The sequence below is a fragment of the Diadema antillarum genome, unplaced genomic scaffold, assembly GCF_040938485.1.
Source record: "Diadema antillarum isolate AM-2024a unplaced genomic scaffold, OU_Dant_1.0 scf00000015, whole genome shotgun sequence".
NCBI lineage: Eukaryota > Metazoa > Echinodermata > Echinoidea > Diadematoida > Diadematidae > Diadema > Diadema antillarum.
Genome location: NW_027270904.1, coordinates 3093628 through 3113589, shown reverse-complemented (window position 1 = coordinate 3113589; position 19962 = coordinate 3093628). Strand labels below are relative to the sequence as shown.

Here is a 19962-nt window from a genome sequence, read left to right as displayed (position 1 = left end):
GGTTCAGTGAACAAAGATGATGATTGACAGAATGCAAGAATTGGACATAAGAAAACAGAATGTTAACAAAAAAACCATACTAATATTTTGCAACAATGAAAGAAGAGTTATATACGTTTTAGAGAATAAATAGCAAAATTGGTGGTAGTAGCAAAAGAAGAAGGGGTGCATTGCTATTGCTACTCATATTCTGTTGTCATTCCATTTCCAGTTTCTTTCAGTTTGACACCGTGATAATGACATGATGCATAGGTAATGTGTAGGTCAAAATACACTATTGATGCAAAAAAAAAAAAACACCCACAAAAACCGGAAATAAGCCCCGAATGCACATCAAACAATGGTACTCACACCTATGATTGTGGTGTTTGGCAGTGTCACCTGGAAGTAGGCTGCACAATACTTGAATCCAGATATGCCCATGCACTCGTCAAAATGACCAAGCCATGCCCAGTTACCAACCAGTATACCGGCCTGTGGCTTCCCTGTGGCATCAAGAACTGCAAACCAAACAAACAAACAAACAAACAAAAAGATAGCAATAACACGCATTGAAAGGATAAGGAGTAGACGAAGGGGAGGGGTGAGGTCGCGCTCACCCGAGTATTGCGAGTTCACCTTCCACATCACATTTTTGCACACTGTCTCTGGGGGACCTCCAGAATGGTGTCTTTTAGTATTATAACACCTGCCAAGCTTGCAGCATTTTCGAGAGAAGATCGAAATGTGAAAACTAGCCCCCAATGTGGTCTACCCGTTCCCAAGGGGTCCTCCCCTCGACCTGCCAAAGCACAAACTTGAGAGTACACTTTCACAAATGCGCATTGTATACAGTTAAGTATCTAGCATGATAGAAGACAACTTTTTATTGTTAAAGATTATCAAATTTGGGGAATAGGGGCCCCATGGTGCCCATTTTTTTATCAATTCATATTTTGTTGTCCGAGGAAAAAATCCTTCAAAGTTACGTGAAAAAATGACCATGCATTTTCTGATTAGGCCCCAACTGGGTCCCCTCCCCCGCCCTTCTGAGTTCACCTCAGAACCGACAATCACCAATGTATCAACTCACAGCAAAAACTATAATTCCTTTATCCCTATCCTCGGCCGGGGGAAAGGGGGTACGGCTCTTATTTTAACAAATTGAGATCCTAGTATCATTGGCATGCTATCTGACCCCTATCTGAGCCAGACTAGAGTCAGTGTAACTTACCTTTTACCAGTTTTTCACCATCTTCAAACAATTCGAACAGCTCTGCCTCGCACTGCTTAGAGAGCTTGGCTGTGACGTGCGGTCGTAACGGAGGACGGCCTTCAGAGAGTATATTGCCCATCATCGTGGGAGTCATGAAGCATATGGAACTGGGAACGTAGAGCGACACAATCAGGGTGACATGCAATACCTGCTTGAAAACCGCAACAGTCTTTTCTGAAGTGAGTCGAGTCTGCATCTTGACTGCCATAATTCATTGACTGATCTTCGCCATGAGAACACACTGTAGATAAAGAATGAAGTAAAGGAAAATGCACCTAATAATAATAATAGTAATAATGATAAGGTCTTCTTTATCCAGGGTAGCCTCTTGAGTGTTACCACTGTTCTACCAGAGGGCCCTGCCATTATTATTACTCTAGCGTAGACAGGTACCCATTTATACACCTTGGTCGAGAGCGACATTGTGGGTAAAAACATCTTGTCCAAAAACATCAGCACTGGAATCGAACACGGGTTCTCCGTTTTGGAGTTGGGAATCTTATCCACTAAATTCATTTGAGCGTATAAAATCTTAGAATTCTCAATTTTATCCCATACAGTAAGTCAGCCCATACGAAAGGCTAGACATCTCATTCACAATCCGTGTATCAAATTTTCATATTGCATGAGTCATGTTATGATGAAATGATAAAATTCAAATCAACGGAGCTTGATGATAAAACAATCATAGGCATACATTTTATATGGTCCGACCCGAGTATCATGGCCACTACCAAAACACTATATGTCAAAGAAGTTGCAACCAAAGAACATTTTGATGGAAAAATAAAACTAACAATGAACACGTTTTTTTTCCTACAAAGCTATTCAGAATCCCCTCCCTTCACGGGCGGGGGGGGGGGGTCCAAGCTTGCCGCTGAGTTAGCTCCAAGTTCAAGTGGTGACACCACTGCTGAATCTAAATGGGTGCTGAATCAGCACCCACTGAATGTGAAGTTATTCCTGCTGCACACTATAACAGAGGGTGAGGACATTTCTCCCATCACCTCCAGAAAGCGGTAGATATTCATATCCTCCCCAAGCGTTCTCATCATTCGGGACGTTACTTTGCAAATAGATATAAAGGAGTGGTACAAGAAAAATCTCTGTTAAGTGGTAGGTATGAAAAAACTTACGCAAAAGTACAAAACGCAACACTAGTTTTATTAGTAAAGTCCTGTCCTGTATACTCCATGCAGGGGAGCCCAAAACACCTCGTTGCCTTTGTTTAATTGTGCCTAGCGTAGGGGTTATGTGCATTTTATGCCCCCAACCTTCGTGTGCAAAAACACACACACACACACACACACACACACACACACACACACACACACACACACACACCGTCGCGTATACAGTGATACCATCTAAATTAATCAAACTGTATCAGAAATGTACCATTTTCTGGCTTATTTTGATACATTATATATACGGCAAAGGCAAAAAAAAAATCCCTCAGGGAACCATGGACCACTATGTTTGCCAAACCACTTGATCTAATATGTAGGGGCCATAATGTTTACTAGTAATTCAAGCCTTTCCCTATGGAGTAATGGAGGTATAGATAGCGTGAATAGATACTATCACGAATACACCTCAGGCAGGCTGAAACAAGGTGTCACCTAACCGCTAGTCTTGCAACACCAGTAACTTTCTTCTCTGTGTTCGGAAAAATGATGGCACATTTCGACAAGTACACACGAGAAATTAACCCACCCGTACGTATGATGAAGGCTTGCCATATACCACGGTGATGAAAACATCCATGTATTTACAGAGGAGATCTATCCCATTTTTCATCTACAATGGGAGCCAGAAAAACCTCCGCTGAAAGCTCTCAATCCCAACCTGCTTTCCATGGATACCAGGCTTACCATATATTGCTTTAGGAGATCGAGTGCTGTATGGTAACACCGTATTGTTTCTACTGCATTTTCAATGCTGGAAAATGTTGCTACCCTTCCCCTCTATGCAACAGCATAACATGGCTTCTGTTCCTTAATTGCGTTTGCGAAGGCATCGGACTTGCGGCAACTGAACGCCCTCCAATATCCTTCTGTATCAAAGGTAACATATTTTGGGAGGGGTTGATAAACCAGTGATGATGTGGTAGGTCTACCGCAACTCGCCCATCACTGAAGTAGACAGTGTCAGGAAGTCACCCCTCCTGACTGAGCTAAGATGAGCCTCCTGCCTACCAACTGGGCATCAGACAATTCCCTTGGCAGCACTCTTCCACCTCTTCGCGAATACAGACGCTCCGCTCCCTTTCATCCCCAACAATTTTCCCGTGGAGCTCAGTTTGATGCTGCTGATGGCAATATCTCTGCCCCATGGAGACATCCTCAAACTATTAGGAGTCTGAAGCAGAGGTTTCATGACAAAAGAACAACATGCATTCAACATCCCAATCTAAGTGTACTGCAGGGCCCTGCATTGTACATATCGATGAACTTATCCCTCTATTGTTTCCAGCAGGATCAGAGGTATAATCATAGAGGGGCCTAAAGTCAAAGAAGACACTACTGGCTCTTAAGTTTAAATTTTTATCTGCATTCTTGTAGGCATAAAATTAAAGTTTAACCTTTGATCTATGTGTGTAGATATAATTAAGTCACTAAATGGGGCTAAAGAAATTCAAGGGGGAAGTTTCCCCAATTGTTCATAAAACATTGAATGAATGCAGGAATATTATTAGTAGGGTTAGGGTTTAGTTTAGGTGAAGCTTTGAGGAAAGTCAGACAATCCGTTCAATAGTTGTGAATCTTAAAAGTTTCGATGATAAGGCTATAATACTTTGTGGGGTCACAGGAAAGCATTATAAAGAAAATGCAAAGATAATTCAAAAAAAAATGTAATTCTTCTGACCATTAGTCTGTTTAACGTACACAGAAAACACTAGTTTTATTTGAATTTGAAGTCTTCTTCATAATATGAAAGACACGGGGTGGGGGGGGGGGGGGGGGGGAGTCAGGATACATTTGCCTGCATTATTATATCATAGTCCTTGTATATTCCTTGGTTGTTTTGTTTTTTTTTTTTACAAAGCATGCCAGTACATGCATCTCACATACCTAGATGAGGGGAAAATCAGCTAATGTCATTTCTTGCATAGAAATACAATGTTGTATCTCCAATCTGCTCAGCTAAGTTTCCCTACAAGTAAGGAATACACATCTGCCATAATGGCCATGGACAAATAAGGTAGAGGCGTAACCATGCCATGTGTGCATGCACATACATCTATAGTCTATTGACACATCAAGAACATGCAAGTGTAAATGTCGCATGTTTTTTTTTTCAGAAATGTGTTTTTAATGCACGTGTTTACACAGGCGATAACACCCATGCAATGTGTACATTCACACAATTTACTCTTGTAAACCCTCGATGATCACAGTTACCCCGCTTGTTCACGGAATGCAGGAAATACAGTCCATACGGTTTGGTGCCAGTGGCCCCTATTCCATAAGGCTGAAGGGAGTAATTTTTTTGCACCCGCAATATCACTTTGCTATAACATGATTTTGTTATATCCGACCTCTTTATAAAATGTTATAAAGAGAGGTTTAACTGTAGACAATTGATACAGGAATACTTACGTCTTATATGGACATTTTACAAAGGCATGTGTGTTATCAAACGAACATTTAGAGGTTTCAAGGTGAAGGTGAATAATATGAGTAACCAATCAAGGCTGAGTCATGCATAATATTCAACAAAATGCTTATCAGCTTGAAAAAAAAACACACACATTACCGTCCTTTTAAAAAAGAAAAAGTACATACGATCTGTTGTAACGTGGTAAAGATACTTCCAGGTTTATCGGCGTTTCACCTTTTTCATTTACAAAGTGATTAAATCACTACAGGGGATCAGACTTCACTAAAGCTAACATTAGAACATGTAGGAATTAACATGCAACTTTCTCATCAATACCTGAACGTTCTACATCTACTAATGCAAGATATGAAGTTTCAGGATACCTGGTGTCTTTGGCAAAATGGAGCTTCAGCGTTATCATCCAGATAGCTGACTTTAATATTACTATCATCAAGTACATGAAATCGCTTTCATTACCTTCACTATTATCAGCATCATCAAAAGGTAAATTTCCCTATATCACTTCCTTTGAAACAGAATAAGATTGACTTGCTTGTATAAATTTACATGATATGTTACAAAAACAGTCTAATTATGCTAATGCAGTAAGCAAAAAAAAAAAGCAATTATCAAGAGGTTTGATTTACTAAAATGTGACAAGCAAAGGACGTGGGAATTTCATCAATGATGTATTGAATAAGCTTAAGAAAACAATAGTTTCATGTAAGTTTTATGATAATGATTGTAGATGATCCCGAACAGATATTGGAAATCTGTAACTCGTATTTTTCTAAGATTGGTTGAGCTCGCTCATAATATCCCCTTAGCGTGAGACTATTTTATGGATTTTTTCAGCACAACCCAACCCTGACTCTTCATTTTTATTTCCAACAGATAATTATGGATTGTAAATAAAAATGTTGGTAACTTTCCAATTTAAAAAAAGTACTGTACATGACGATATTGATGATATATTACAAAAACTATAACATCGCAAATTCTTATCCCTCTATACATAATCCGTCACTTTCACGGGCATAATAGCAAGTAACATGGAAATAGCTAACGTTGTCCCGATATTCTAAAAGGGCAGCGAACTAAATGTATGTAATGATATGTCTATATCTTTGCTCACTTTTTTATAATCTTGAAAAGTTATACTATATACAAGAATTGCCAATTTCTGTAATAACTACAATTTATGTTTCGATTATCAGTTTGGATTCTGAGAGAAGCAAGGTACTACACATGTAACAATCATGCATAAAGTAAATACGAGCAATTGATAACCACTCTTGGTATTTTCCCTTCTCCAGGGCCTTTGTGTGATTTTGATTACACTCCTACAAAATTGTCTCAAAATTGACTACGGTGTGAGAGGAAAAGTCTTGCTGTGGTTCTGTGGTCTTACATATAATTATCATTATCATTATTGTTGTTTCATTAATTTATCATTTTATACATTCATTTGGCATTTCAACATAGAGAAAATAGAAAGTCATATTACATGATATAAAATGGCAAACTTTGTCACCAAGGGTTGAGGCCTTCCTCCCCGACCAGTGCATGCACCCAGAATCAGCTATATCAATGTGTTGATTTGAATGACTTGTTATTTCGTCCACGCGAAATCTCAGGGGCGGATCCTAGAATTCCGTAAAGGGGGGGGGGGGGTGACGCAATATATATATATATATATATATATATATATATATATATATATTGTGCTACTTCCGGGTTTAATCAGTTGACAAGCAAGCAAAAAAGAAAAGGAGAAAAAAAGATCCGCCACTGAATCTTCTAAACATTATGCGGAGCTTAAGTTTTAGATTTTTTTTCAACGCCATTTTGGCATATACTCTGTAACGTTAATGTGTTTAATTGTCTCACTATGATGTGCTTCAATATTAGGGGGCCTAAGTAATGCCAGCTGTGCTTTTGTTTTAGGCTCCCCCACTTTGCTTTTTATGACTACTATGCCTACCATTTGTTTGAAATGCGTAATGCTATATACGTTTCGATTATTTTTCTGCTTAAAAAGGAGACAAAATGTAATTACACTGTATATAGAAATAGTAATTGTAGCTATTATGTTTGTTTGATTATGACTTGAATCTGGAGGTTTGCTTTCCTTGCCGTCAGGATCTGATTGTTTTATCTTAAACAGGAAGCAAAAACGATCAATAGGACAGACCGATGTAAATTATCACGTAGCTCCTCCCCCCTCCCCTCCCCCCAGAAAAAAGTACTCACGCAGCACACAAAATGCAGAAAGTAAGTTATTTCCATACCATTTTTAAAGCTAAACTTTGATAGAGGCCAGTACTCAATTATAAAAAAAAAAAAACATTACCACACACAAATCAATATCATACACTAAATGTTCTGGATGTGTGATACTTGCAATTCAACAAAACTTTCTCATTTGAGCGTGAAGAAAAAGTCGGTATCAGTTGTTTACTGCGCAGACAAAAAAGGGGCACTGCGCAGTACTGTATAGTATCACAGACGAGACAAGATTACGATAACAATGCAGTTAAAATGAAAGGATTAACTTACCTCGTGATATTTGATCTTCATTTTATGAGGTACGTGGAGTGAAGGAAAAAAGTGAGAAACCAGTTCCGTTCGCAGTCGCCAGACTTGAAAGTAAGGATAAAGTCTAATCACCCCATAGCTATACGGATTGAATAGACCTCATTTTATCTGGGAGTATCATAAAATCCGTATATTATTGTTATTTGAGTATGGAGTGGATTATGGGCACTTCATTTCTCTACTCCACGTCACCTGATGATATGAGAACTTATACAGTGGGCCCAATCGCTTGTTTGATCCTTTCATCTGATTTCACCACATGTCCTTTCGAAACAAAGGGAGACTTTTAGAGAAAATCTGTCTTCAACAATCCGTTCAGTTATTACGACGTACGCCTTAATACTGTATCTACCAAGTCTAACCTGTAAGGTTGGCAACCTCTTGCATAGTGGGGGACCTTGCTGCTTCGCCTTAGAATTAAGTTGACGCAGCTCGCATAGAATGGAGTTTACACGTGGACGATCAACGGCCGAAGCAAATGGACAATATGTCTACAGAAGGTCACACGATGACATGATGATCGCTAGTCATGCAGCCCGGATGACATCTTCCATTGTCGCTGGACATTGAACCTCAAAAGTTTTGGAGAATAACCTACAAGCCATGGGATGGAGGTGCTTGTAAAGTGGATGGTGCTCATCATAATTTGGCTGTATGACTACACATGGATTTTGACGTGGGGAGGACGACGATTTATCCACAGATGAATCAGTCATATTCTAGGAAACCAGACCTCTGTTGGCCATTTCGGTACAATCCTGCCCGTTTTGTCGGCTTTTAGAGCCTGAATCCTGAGCTTCTTCGAGTTCACAGTCTGTAGAGATCTATATTGTATTGCAAAAAAAAAACAACAACAACCAAACAAACAAACAAAAAACAAAACAAAACAAAACAAAAACAAAAAACTTAAAAGAAAACTTTTAACAACTTATCAGGGTGTCACTATAGTTTTAGAAGAAGTTCATATGTTTCTTTAATTGTCTTTAATTGTTGCCATCTTATAAACTTTGACGATAGAAGTATATGTCATTAATTTATGCAATGGCTCCTGCTTCTCATGTTCGCTATAGTGATGGTGTTAATAACCTTGTGAACAGGCGAGGCCAATAGCTAAGCCCTGAGCCTCTCGGGCAAGGCCTTGAATTGTCTCATCTTCCTTTTTCGAAATAAACTTCAGATATATTTCCAGTGTTCAAGAGCAATGGGTGCGGGGGGGGGGGGGATAAGCATCATGGGGGTTAATTCAAAACCATAGTTTAATATGCTGTGGTGTATTTGAAAAGGGTTGCTGGCAAACTCAAGACCAGGTCACATCCGCAAATTGGCAGGGAAAGCTGGGGCTCTGATGCGCATCTATACTCGAAACTGCTTGCCTTCCATTTGTCAACAATACATACGAGTAATGATCACCAGTCTGGGCTGGGAGCTGCAACACCAAGCCGGTCGATACGATCCTCAACTCTGGAAATAAGTTCTGGAACCATCAGTTCAACACCAGTCCTACCAAGTGGCTGCCGACTTTATCACACGTAGCTCCCCCTCCCCTACGGCGCCAGGAGATGACCCGCATATAAAGGTTGTTCTGTTTGTCAACTCCAAGCCTGACCTTCCCATCCATGAGGATTTGAACAACCGCCCTAAGATGTGGCTTAACTCTCTCAAACCTTTCTGGCAGTCGATGTAGCTCCTCGAAGAAATGAATTTCAACTTAAACAAAGAGTGGCAAAAAATTATGGGAAGGATCTGAATATCACAACCAAGAACGCATGGAGGATGTCACACGGAGCCACCAGGATTTGATCTTCCAAGAAAGCAGTGGGTATCCCTTAATAGGATCCGCACAACCAATGCCAAGACAGCCCACCACCTCCGTTGGTGTAAGTTGATAGAGAGTCCAGCGTGTGACTGTGGTTATCCTGACCAAGTTGAGGAAGATCTCGTTGACATGAAAACTTTCCTCACGTGATCTACTGGAAACAACAGCTTGTGTATTAAGACATTAACATGTACTCCCGTGGTGGAATGGTACAACTTGTTCGCGCAGTGCTGCAATTTACTTGTGTAGAGGAATTAGAGAAATTAAGTTAGCGACATGTTTTAAACCAGTTTGAAGGAAAAAGAAACATTCTACCACCCACCTCAACCACAACAACAGAAAATAATGTTTTGAAATTGTAACCACAATCAAACTATCAAAAACTTGTTTCATATCTTGAGAAGACGCTGTCCGCACATGCGCATATGCATGCTGAAACATTGACATACAGTAGACCGTCTTTTAAAAGATGTTAAAAGTGACAGGACTTTTCCAAACAACCATCGCGAGAAAACTGGGTATTCATTTTTTTTTTTTACATTCCTCACTATTACGTGTAAAGGAATAGTTAAAGGTCTATGATACACCGTCGATAAGCAAGAATGCGCAGAGCACGAGCGCAAAATTGCTTCCAAGTTGACAAAAATGGCAGATTTTTTTTCTTTCATGTATTACGTTCTTCATACCAGTGAAAAGATCAGAATCTTCGCTTACTTTATCTTAGGGAACAATAATATAAAGTCGTATGAGTCGCTCGCCATGATCAAGAAAACAAAGTACGTACAATAGACCAAAAGAGTCAACACTTTGTAGTGAAATAAAATGAACGCCAATAGCCTCTACACCCGTGTGCACAGCATCACCACACGGGCTCAGGAGAACGGAGACTGAATGGCCGGTCCTCAAGAACGACAAGAACATCACCTCATTATGTTAATATGGGACTCCCCACGCAGTATTGGATACTATTAGATATAAATTGTAAATTTCTACCTCAAATGAATAGGTGGTCTACGCTATTATCCCGATGTGTGACATTTTTATTGCGCCATGCACCAGCAGGTACCCACTCACTCACTATATGAACCACCACGGTGCCAGGTAAAAATGGCAGGGGTAAAAATGGCAGAGGTAAAAATGGCAGGGGTAAAAATGGCAGGGGTAAAAATGGCAGAGGTAAAAATGGCAGAGGTAAAAATGGCAGGGGTAAAAATGGCAGGGGTAAAAATGGCAGGGGTAAAAATGGCAGAGGTAAAAATGGCAGAGGTAAAAATGGCAGGGGTAAAAAAAGGCAGGGGTAAAAATGGCAGAGGTAAAAATGCCAGGGGTAAAAATGGCACGGGTAAAAATGGCAGAGGTAAAAATGGCAGAGGTAAAAATGGCAGAGGTAAAAATGGCAGGGGTAAAAATGGCAGGGGTGAAAATGGCAGGGGTAGAAATGGCAGAGGTAAAAATAGCAGAGGTAAAAATGGCAGAGGTAATAATGGCAGAGGTAAAAATGGCAGAAGTAAAATGTCAGAAGTAATGAGAGCGATGTCGTCAGATATAAACGTATGAAGAGGTTTTCAATGATAACCTAGCCAGAGCAAACTATATTTATCGAATTATCAAATCCAAATAGCAGATTTGAAGAATATTGATTGAATTATGTTTTAAAAAGATTAGAGCACTCTCATTATTCTGAGTTTGATTCAATTGCAGTGGCGTAATCTGTCTGTGTGCAGAGAAATAATAAACCCGCTAAGAGCCTAGTAGGCCTATGGGAAATTATTTTTATCATTCAGTATTGTTATTATTATTATTATTATTATTATTATCATTATTATTATCAATATTATGATCATTATTACCTATCATTATAAGGGGGTTCCAACAATGCTGCAAAGCCCTTAAACAGTATAATCCTACGTTGTTTCGGCCAATGAAGTTATCACACACACACACACACACACGAACCCACTTTTGGTATAAACATACATTATACGCAGATATACATACTCTCACATACACACTCTTACACAAACGAATTCCGCTCACGTCCGGGCTAGTATATTGTCATTATTTTTCATTTTTTGAGCTGTTTAGTGTAAAGAAGTGAAGGAGACATAGTCGAAGCAAACCGCTAATTTTTCACCTGTTCAATATTATTTTCTCACATTCAGGTTTCGTAGGAGCCTATTTATCTCACAAGGCCTGATCACGACATAATGTAGAAGTAAAAATACAAAACGCAAAAAACAAACTACAGCAGATGTTTTGGCTGACATAAGAAAGCTCTTGCAAAATATTTTATTACATTTTTCAAGTATCACATGCAATGGCGTAAAAACAAATAAACTCTTGCAAAATATTTTATTACATTGTTTAAGTATCACATGGCGCAAAAACAAATATCTCGAAGTTTAACGAACACTTTGTGGTCACTTTACAAACTTATACCTATTAAAACTGGAGACGAACTTTAGCAATAAACTGTTCTAGTGAGAGTGAAAGCTGATAGTTTGCCATGGGATTTCTTTCAATCATTGTTGAACGAATCCGCAGGCGAAAAAATGTAAATGTTTGATGCCTTTCAAACTTAGCTGTTGCTCCAAAGTCAGATTCCATTATGTTATCAACATGGTGTGCACTAAAGATTGGTAGGTTCAGCCACCGAAAATGACGTTGTTCCCTCGTTATACAACAACAGTAAGAAAATCCAATCCAATCCCATCCAGGTAGATTGAAATCACCGCCTATGACTACCATATGATCGCGATTCAATTTACACAGGGATCGCTGAAGCTCTGCAAGACTCTCTTTACATGTACCGCGGGGAGAAATGTAACACTGCCCTATTAAATTTCTCCCAGTGGTAACAGAAACAGTAAAAGATCCCTGCCAATTTTTCATACCTGCATGTCTGTTATCAAACAATTTTATTTTCAGAAGTTTGCACACTTTTTAAATACTTATCAACATAGTATAGGACCTACCAGATCTAAAGTAAGTTTGATATTTTACTGACAAGATACCTGTAGAGCTGTATAGTGGTTAATATGTCCATTTTTAGGTGTAAACCGAGGCTCATCTTTTTACTGATATAATTGGATTGTTGACTGGCCGAGCATTTTTCAAGTTACATGAGTGTCCCATATTTCTCCCCGTGTCCCATTGCTCCCCGGTCTCCCCCGTGTTTTATTTCAGGAGAAGGCACGAAAAGCGCGTATTGCAAGAAAGGTGTCAGAAACATGAAGAAAGAAAAATCTCTGTCACTTTTCCCTCGTCCGCTTGCATTTCAACGACTAAATTTTTATCAATGGCATTTTTATCTCTAGCATTTCGACCACTGACAACTTTACCGTTGACATTTTTACCACATAATTATTTACCTCTGCCATTTTTACCTCTGCCATTTTTTCCTCTGCCATTTTTACCTCTGCCATTTTAACCCCTGCCATTTTTACCTCTGCCATTTTTACTTCTGCCATTTTTACCCCTGCCATTTTTACCTCTGCCATTTTTACCTCTGCCATTTTTACACCGAACCTGCACCACAAGCCTTATAGATTATACTTCTTGTATTTACAAGCTATGGCTTTCACTCGCTGAGACTTTAAATTCATTATGGTCTTCCAAGTGATGGGATGATTCAGTATTCCTTAGATACGATAAAAGAATCTCTGAAACGCTGAATTTGATAAGTCATGATAAACCTTTTCATTTTTCATTATATTGCCATTTATTTTCATTTTCAACAGAGCATCAGTGAACAAAACATAGCATTTAAAGTCATTTTTGTACACTGCATCGAAATACAATAATAAACATAATTTACTGAGACACCTTTTGCGCCGACTTCAGTCCATGAAAACATAATTCCGTGTACCATACGTCGCTCAGATATAGAATACGGGCCCAGTAACTAGAGCGTATCGAGCCAACGAATACCCAACGAATTCAACAATTTGAAGGTACGTTCACATCTGTTAAGAATAATTTGTAAAACGTATTCGACGTTCTTTGAATGCATTAGCTATTCGTTGGGAATCGCAGAGATACATGTACATGCACTCTGGAGGAGATGTGTTTTTTTAACATGTCCAAAGTGAATAATATTCAAGAGAGGGGGCAAGTTATTACAGCGTATAACAACTTGACCCGGTATGCGTTTCAATAAATAAAACAGGTGTGCTCTGTAAACACCTAAACATAAGACGGTACTTCTCCTACCAAAAGACACCCAAGATACGCTTCTTTCACCTTCATACCCGTCATTAACAAGAGATGAATGGTTTTGACGAAATAAAAGAATATCGAAATGTAACATTTTCTTCAAGGAGGTGAAAAAGCGTTTCTTCAAGTAGGTTTTCCATAGGATGTTTAGGCATGATGAAATTTCGCACGTAGAGATATTTTGATACTTAGTAAGATTAATGGAATATGTCTGATTTGATGTTAGTTGAAATACCGCCTCTTATTCAAATTTCGAGAAAATGATCAACTCACCTGTGTAACAGCGTGACCCGGTCTCCCCTAAGAACGAAGGAGGTCGGTGTTTTTCTCCTTTTTCTTTTTTTTTTTTAAAGTTCAAATGAGACTCATAGAGACATAGTACTCGTCAGTGACACCGATAATGAAATTTCACCTATCCACTGGAATATTTGTACGTTTTGTAGTATATAAATTATATTTCTAATCGTTTACGTGTTTTCCAGGTGGTTCCTGAATGTCCGTGAATTCTGGTGAAGGCACTATCTGACGACTCAGGAGCCGAGGTGCACGTATGGTATTTATACCCTACCGTGGGAGGGGATGAAATACACGACCGTATGTTGATCTCCAACGCTTATGTTTACAATGTGTCACCTCCAGGGTAAGACAATATTGGTATTATGGGAACATGCAGCTGTCTCATGAATTCACAGAACATTATTTTTCGCCCATACAAAAGCCGCGTCATCGGATTTAAAGGAAATCAAAGTCCAAATGTTAATGTGGATTGAGTGAAAGCAGAGCATATCAGTGAATACTGAGGAAAATCGGACACTTGATTTTTAAAGGTTATGATTTGAAGGGTTTGTTTGCAAAAACCGATAAGTCCATTTTTAAAGATTTTGAAGTACGATCTCTGTCATAAAGTACAAAATAATGCCTTTTAAATGATGTATTGGTCACTACATATAAAGGTATATTTTTGAAGTTATGGTCAAAAGAAGTAAACATTTTCTTATTATTCTATTTTTCTTGACCTTTAATCGCAAATATCTCCATTTGGCAAATATGGACTTATCGGTTTTTGCAAATAAACTCTTCATTTTTTTTTTTAAGTTCCGGTGTTCTCATTTTTGGACAAGAAGACTACTTCAGTTCATGACGTCATTTTGGACAACAGTAAATAGTATCGAGAAATATAAGACTTCCATAAAACAATTTTTAATAAAAAGCACACATTTCATCGAATTACTTGTCACTGACATTGTATCTAGTGAAAGGGTACTATTATTCACCCTGCTGTTCTCTGAAAGAGTAAGTCAAGTGCTCTTTCACTAAGGTAGAAAAGTGAAAATATGTTGTGTTTTTATACTTTCTTGATAATTATTATAGACCATTTCGTAATTAGCTCAAGTGTACATTCAGAAAATGACCTTTGTTTTTTTCTTCATTGTTTAGGCGCGTCACTATTTTTTTATACGACATAATGTATAGACTTGCCCGACACATCAACCTTTGGAATTCATGTTCAAACAATTTAACCAGCAGGTGACCTGTGGGAAGCATCCATTTATTGATTCGCATTGAGTGTACATGTATTCGCTTTTTTCTATCATCATTGCCAAGAATTAATACAGGGCTTTAATGAAAAAAATTAATGGATGTTGGCAGCCACTACTTATAAGGATTACAGGAACAGTCATTACATCACTGATGCTTATCTCGGTGAATTTGAAAACCTACGTACATGCCTGTTATGACAAAAATGACCCTATTTCTGATCATGAACAAAGAGGAACTACGAAATGGCTTTTGCAGTTGAAATTTCTTAACATTTATGATATGTATAAATTTCAAGTTGCAATTTTTATGTATTCTTTCCAAAATAATTTATTATTAAAGTTTCTTTTAGAGTGTTTTAAACTGAATAAAAGCGTCCATAGTCATAATACAAGAAATTTACATCATTTTCATTTGCCACAAATTAGAACATCTGTGTATAAGAGATGTGTATTTTTCTCAGGACCGCTTATTTGGACTCATTTGCCAGAAATTATCCAGAAAAGTCAAAGTTTAAACTGTTTTAAAAGGAGATATAAACGATATTTGTTGAATAATGTGTAATAACTTTCATAGGAAACTATATCATTTATAAAATTGGAACATTGTCTGTGTGTATGATCAGGTATTTTGTACATTGTAATTCCATCCAGGTATAGTGTTATGTGATTACTGCGTGTGTGTGTGTGTGTGTATTGCGTTTAGGTTATAAGTATTATGATTATCTCAGGGTCTCAGCTTTTATATAAGGCCTCGGCCTTTCTGCTGATTCCTTACACTTGCATAATTTCTCCTTTTTCTGTACAAGTGTCATGATCTTTGAATATTTTGCGATGTATCTTTTTATGTTTTATGCCAAGTGTTAAATAAAAGAACTGAACTGAACTGAAAAAAAAAATGGCTTATTGTTGTACAAAATGACAGCATGAAGCGTAGTCTCCTTATCCAGCAATGATGTCACCGAAACTTTGAAAAATTTATAACTTTTGCATCTAGATTGCAGGATTTTCCTGCAACTTTCACTGACGTGTTCTACTATCATTGCTGCTTTTACTCAATCCACATTTGTATTTGGTTTTGTTTTCCTTTAACAGTGTAGCAGAGCTAACCTCGCTATTGGGGTGCATCCGAAGCAGGGCCGTCCAGACCGATCGGCATAGTGGAGTACTAAACAGAAATGGTATATTCTATGGTAAGAGGAGTACTTTAGCCCTCTATCAGCAACGGTTTTACTGCGGTGTACGTGTCCACAGAAGTAAGAACAATTTACTTCAGGGTACGTGCCCATGTGTATATACGTATCCCGCGAGTCCATCTTTGTTTGCTAGTTTGTTCGTTTTAGTTTGCTAGTTTGTTCGTTTTAGTTTGTTTTCTTGCTTTTTGTATGTTTGTTTTTCACCGCAGTTCGGTCATTTTTCGCGAAAAATAACGAAATGGCAACGTAAGACGGGAAGCGTTTTTTTTTTTTTTTTTTTTTTTTTTTTTTTAGACGGCACAGATTGGGGCATGGCGCGTATTAACCCTATGGGAAACACGTTGGGTTAGGGTTAGGGTTTAGGGTTAGGGTTAGGGTTAGGGTTAGGGTTAGGGTTAGGGTTAGGGTTTGAGGGTTAGGGTTAGGGTCCCCAATCTGTGCCGTCTAAAAAAAAAAAACACGCCGCCGTGGGGTGGGGGGGGGGGGGGGGTGGGGGTAAACAGTTCGGTATTCTGAGGGTTCGTAAATGATATGGTATATTTAGTACCTTAATCAATTTTCTTTTTTTCGGATTACTGAACATTATTTCATTTTCGTAATAACAAACCTTCCGAGGAATAACGAATTTATTTTATTTTTGGATTAATGAACCCTCGAAATAACAAACTCTGGATACCAGACCGCCCCATGGTCCCCAAAACCCCCAACTTAAAGAATATCTTTAAAACTGTTTTCTCTTGAACCTGGAGGCATAGAGCTTAAAGTGCTATGTGTTAGTACATTGGTTTCTGTAAAGATAAGTTTATTCCGAGAGTTCTCTCACTGGTTTCATGACATAATGCCCCGCCGACATTCGTTCCGCTGACAATAATTATTGCTCCGCCGACAATAAGCCATATCACGATCTGGATAATCAGCAAACCGTTGAATATATATTTTTTTTAATTCAAAAGTTCCACACATTCCCCCTTGTCCCACCTCTATAAACTAAGTACACAATTGAAACACACACGCGGAAAGAGAGGTGATTACAGATACCACAATTTAGACATTCGCAGTGTCCTTGGATATTCATTTTTTTCTTTTGGATTGAAAATTTTCCAAATATTCTCCAAAAGCGTGCACCAGATCGTTGAATTTCAGTTCTAAAAATGCAAAAGCTCCATCATGCGGGAGGGGGATACCTCTTCCCACACCTCCCCCATTTTTCCATTTCCGTAGACCGAGTTATCACGCGGACGCGGAAAACAATGCACCCTTTTGTAATACTACATCAGCGATTAAAGTTGCCTTGAATTTAAATTTTCGATTGAAAACATTCAAAACCTCCCAAAAACGTGTGCACCAAATCGTTAAATTTCAAAAAGTTTTGCGAGTTTTAAAAGTGTAAAACCTCCACACCCTTCCCTTTGGTCCATTTCCCATAAACTTACAGTACAAAATGAACACCACACGCGGATTGCGGATACCACTAATCCATATACATGAATATTAGGATTTTGCTACTTTAAGATACAAAGTTTTTCCAAATACTCCCCCAAAAATGTACACGGGGGGGGGGGGGGTGTTTCATAAAGCTGTTCGTAAAGTTACGAACAACTTACGAGCGACTGGCGATCAGTTCTGATGTGCTATACTTATCAGAATTTCCATAATTCAGCACAAGAACTGATCACCAGTCGCTCATAAGTCGTTCGTAACTTTACGAACAGCTTTTTGAAACACCCTCCAGATCATTGAATTTCAGTCCTCCCGGACCCTCCCCCCGCTATTCGATCGCTCCATAGCTTGAGTTACTTGCCCACAAAACATATTCATATTCTCCATCCGGATACCACATGTGAGTGTGTGTGTGTGTGTGTGTGTGTGTGTGTGTGTGTGGTCATTTGGACATACTGTGATTGCCTGTTTGGGCCGCAAGTCATACCACCCAGGTCTCAGGACCTGTCTACGGCGTTGGATGATTGCATCATAAAATCATGGGTACCGGAAAGGGGAGGGAGATGGCGGAGGCGAACTTTTAATTACATTATGTCAATAAATTCGCCATTCGATAGTGTAGCTGAAGTGTAAAAAGATAAACACTTTCAGGAACAGAGCTTATTTTAGGACTGGCTTTCTTACCATTTTGATGAAGGTTTGTGTACATAAAGCAGAATAAGCTCTATACGCTGTATATCCCCGACAAACTTAAGAGTTCAAAAGAGTAAAGCAGAATTTGTTCTGTGACTTTATCCGGCTCACACATACTCATGGATAGGACCAACACTTACAATTTATCGACTGAAAGATTTCAATCATTCAATAGATGAATTCTTATATCAAGTTGTTTTTATTGCAACTGATTGACAAATTGCTCAACATAACGGAATCCTTATGTTAATGTAGGGCACTTTGCTATTAGCTGCAACAAAAATGTAATTATTTACATCGGTGTAGGACAATATGTCAGTCAGTTGTAATGAAAACAATTCAATACAAGAATTTCTTTAATTTTAACACATAATATTATGCAGTAGCCACTGCATGCTATAAGGATAAGAACCAGTACTGGCTGTCGGGCGGGAACTTGGTGGTCTAGTGGAGATGACGCTTGTCAGGAGATCAGGAGGTTGAGTATGTATGCTCATAATTTCTTTTGTCATGGCTACTAATAACTCAATGATCAATTCAGCACTAATTTACTTCAATGTAGGGCCTTTTGTCAATCAGTTACAAGACTTTAATCAAGCAAACAAAGAAGCAAGATCTTCATGAGCAATGTTTTTTATTGATTCCTTTTTTTCAGCGGAATTGTTGCATAGACATACTAATAAAATCCATATAGTATTTCTGAACTGGGCTTAACAGATCTTTTCCTGAGCATAATTCAAGTAATTTACAAACATACAAATAATTTAGCTTCAGGGTTTGTTTACTTGTTGTAGCTTTTTTGTCTGTGTATTTCAGATAGTACATGTTCTACTCAAGCATAACTGCACAATTACAAAGTCCATGAAAACTGTACACGAATACACTTTAAAATGCTGTTTTTAAAGGATATGCAAAAATTATGTCATGAACAGATGACAATACAGTGTAATTCAAGCTTCTTTAAATGCTTTGAGATGTTCAGTCCCAGCTCTTATCTTTTTTTTTTTCATCATATTACCCTCATTCCAATAAAATTTCATTGAAAAGCAGCTGTAAGTTAAAAACACTTAAAAAAAAAACTACTGATGATTTTGTCAGTGACACACACTTTAAATCAAGCAAGTGCAGCATATTATGTACAATACTGCCAACACATATCTCCATAAAACTAAGTATTGCACAGCTTAAGCTAAAATATTCTATATGAAAATCATAAATGTTGCACAGCTATGGGCAAACAGCATATGACATACATGTTGCAATTAGATAATCGCATTACACTCAGCAATTCTGGGATGGAGATAAGCAAAATTTTTTGATAAGGGAAAAGAATCATTCTGCAGTCATTGAGGAATCCTTTGATCTTATCTTGTCATTTTAGTCATGTGACCGGTAATTTGATATATCGTCTTACATGCATCATTTACTTTATCAGAAGTCACAGAAATCTTCTTCATTTATCTTCAGATCTTAGATTTAGCATGCACTTTTTGGTAAGGAATGTTAACACTCTAGCATTTTTTTTTTATTTTCAAAAGTGGTTCAGGAGGTTTTAATTATGCATATGCTGAATTAGATATGTGGTCTCGTCACCTCAAATACATTTTG

General features: G+C 38.2%; 1 long non-coding RNA gene across 2 annotated transcripts; it reads right to left on the bottom strand.

Moving 5' to 3' along the window:
* Positions 1–358: 358 nt before the first annotated feature.
* LOC139724855 (uncharacterized) lies at positions 359–14001 on the bottom strand. 2 transcript variants are annotated; one of them, XR_011710488.1, is made up of 3 exons: positions 13761–14001; positions 1214–1496; positions 359–500 (listed from the first exon to the last, which is right to left on the bottom strand). It is a non-coding gene; the product is annotated as an uncharacterized lncRNA (long non-coding RNA). The 2 variants fall into 2 exon arrangements; XR_011710489.1 differs by lacking the exon at positions 13761–14001 and adding an exon at positions 7819–8270.
* Positions 14002–19962: the final 5961 nt, after the last annotated feature.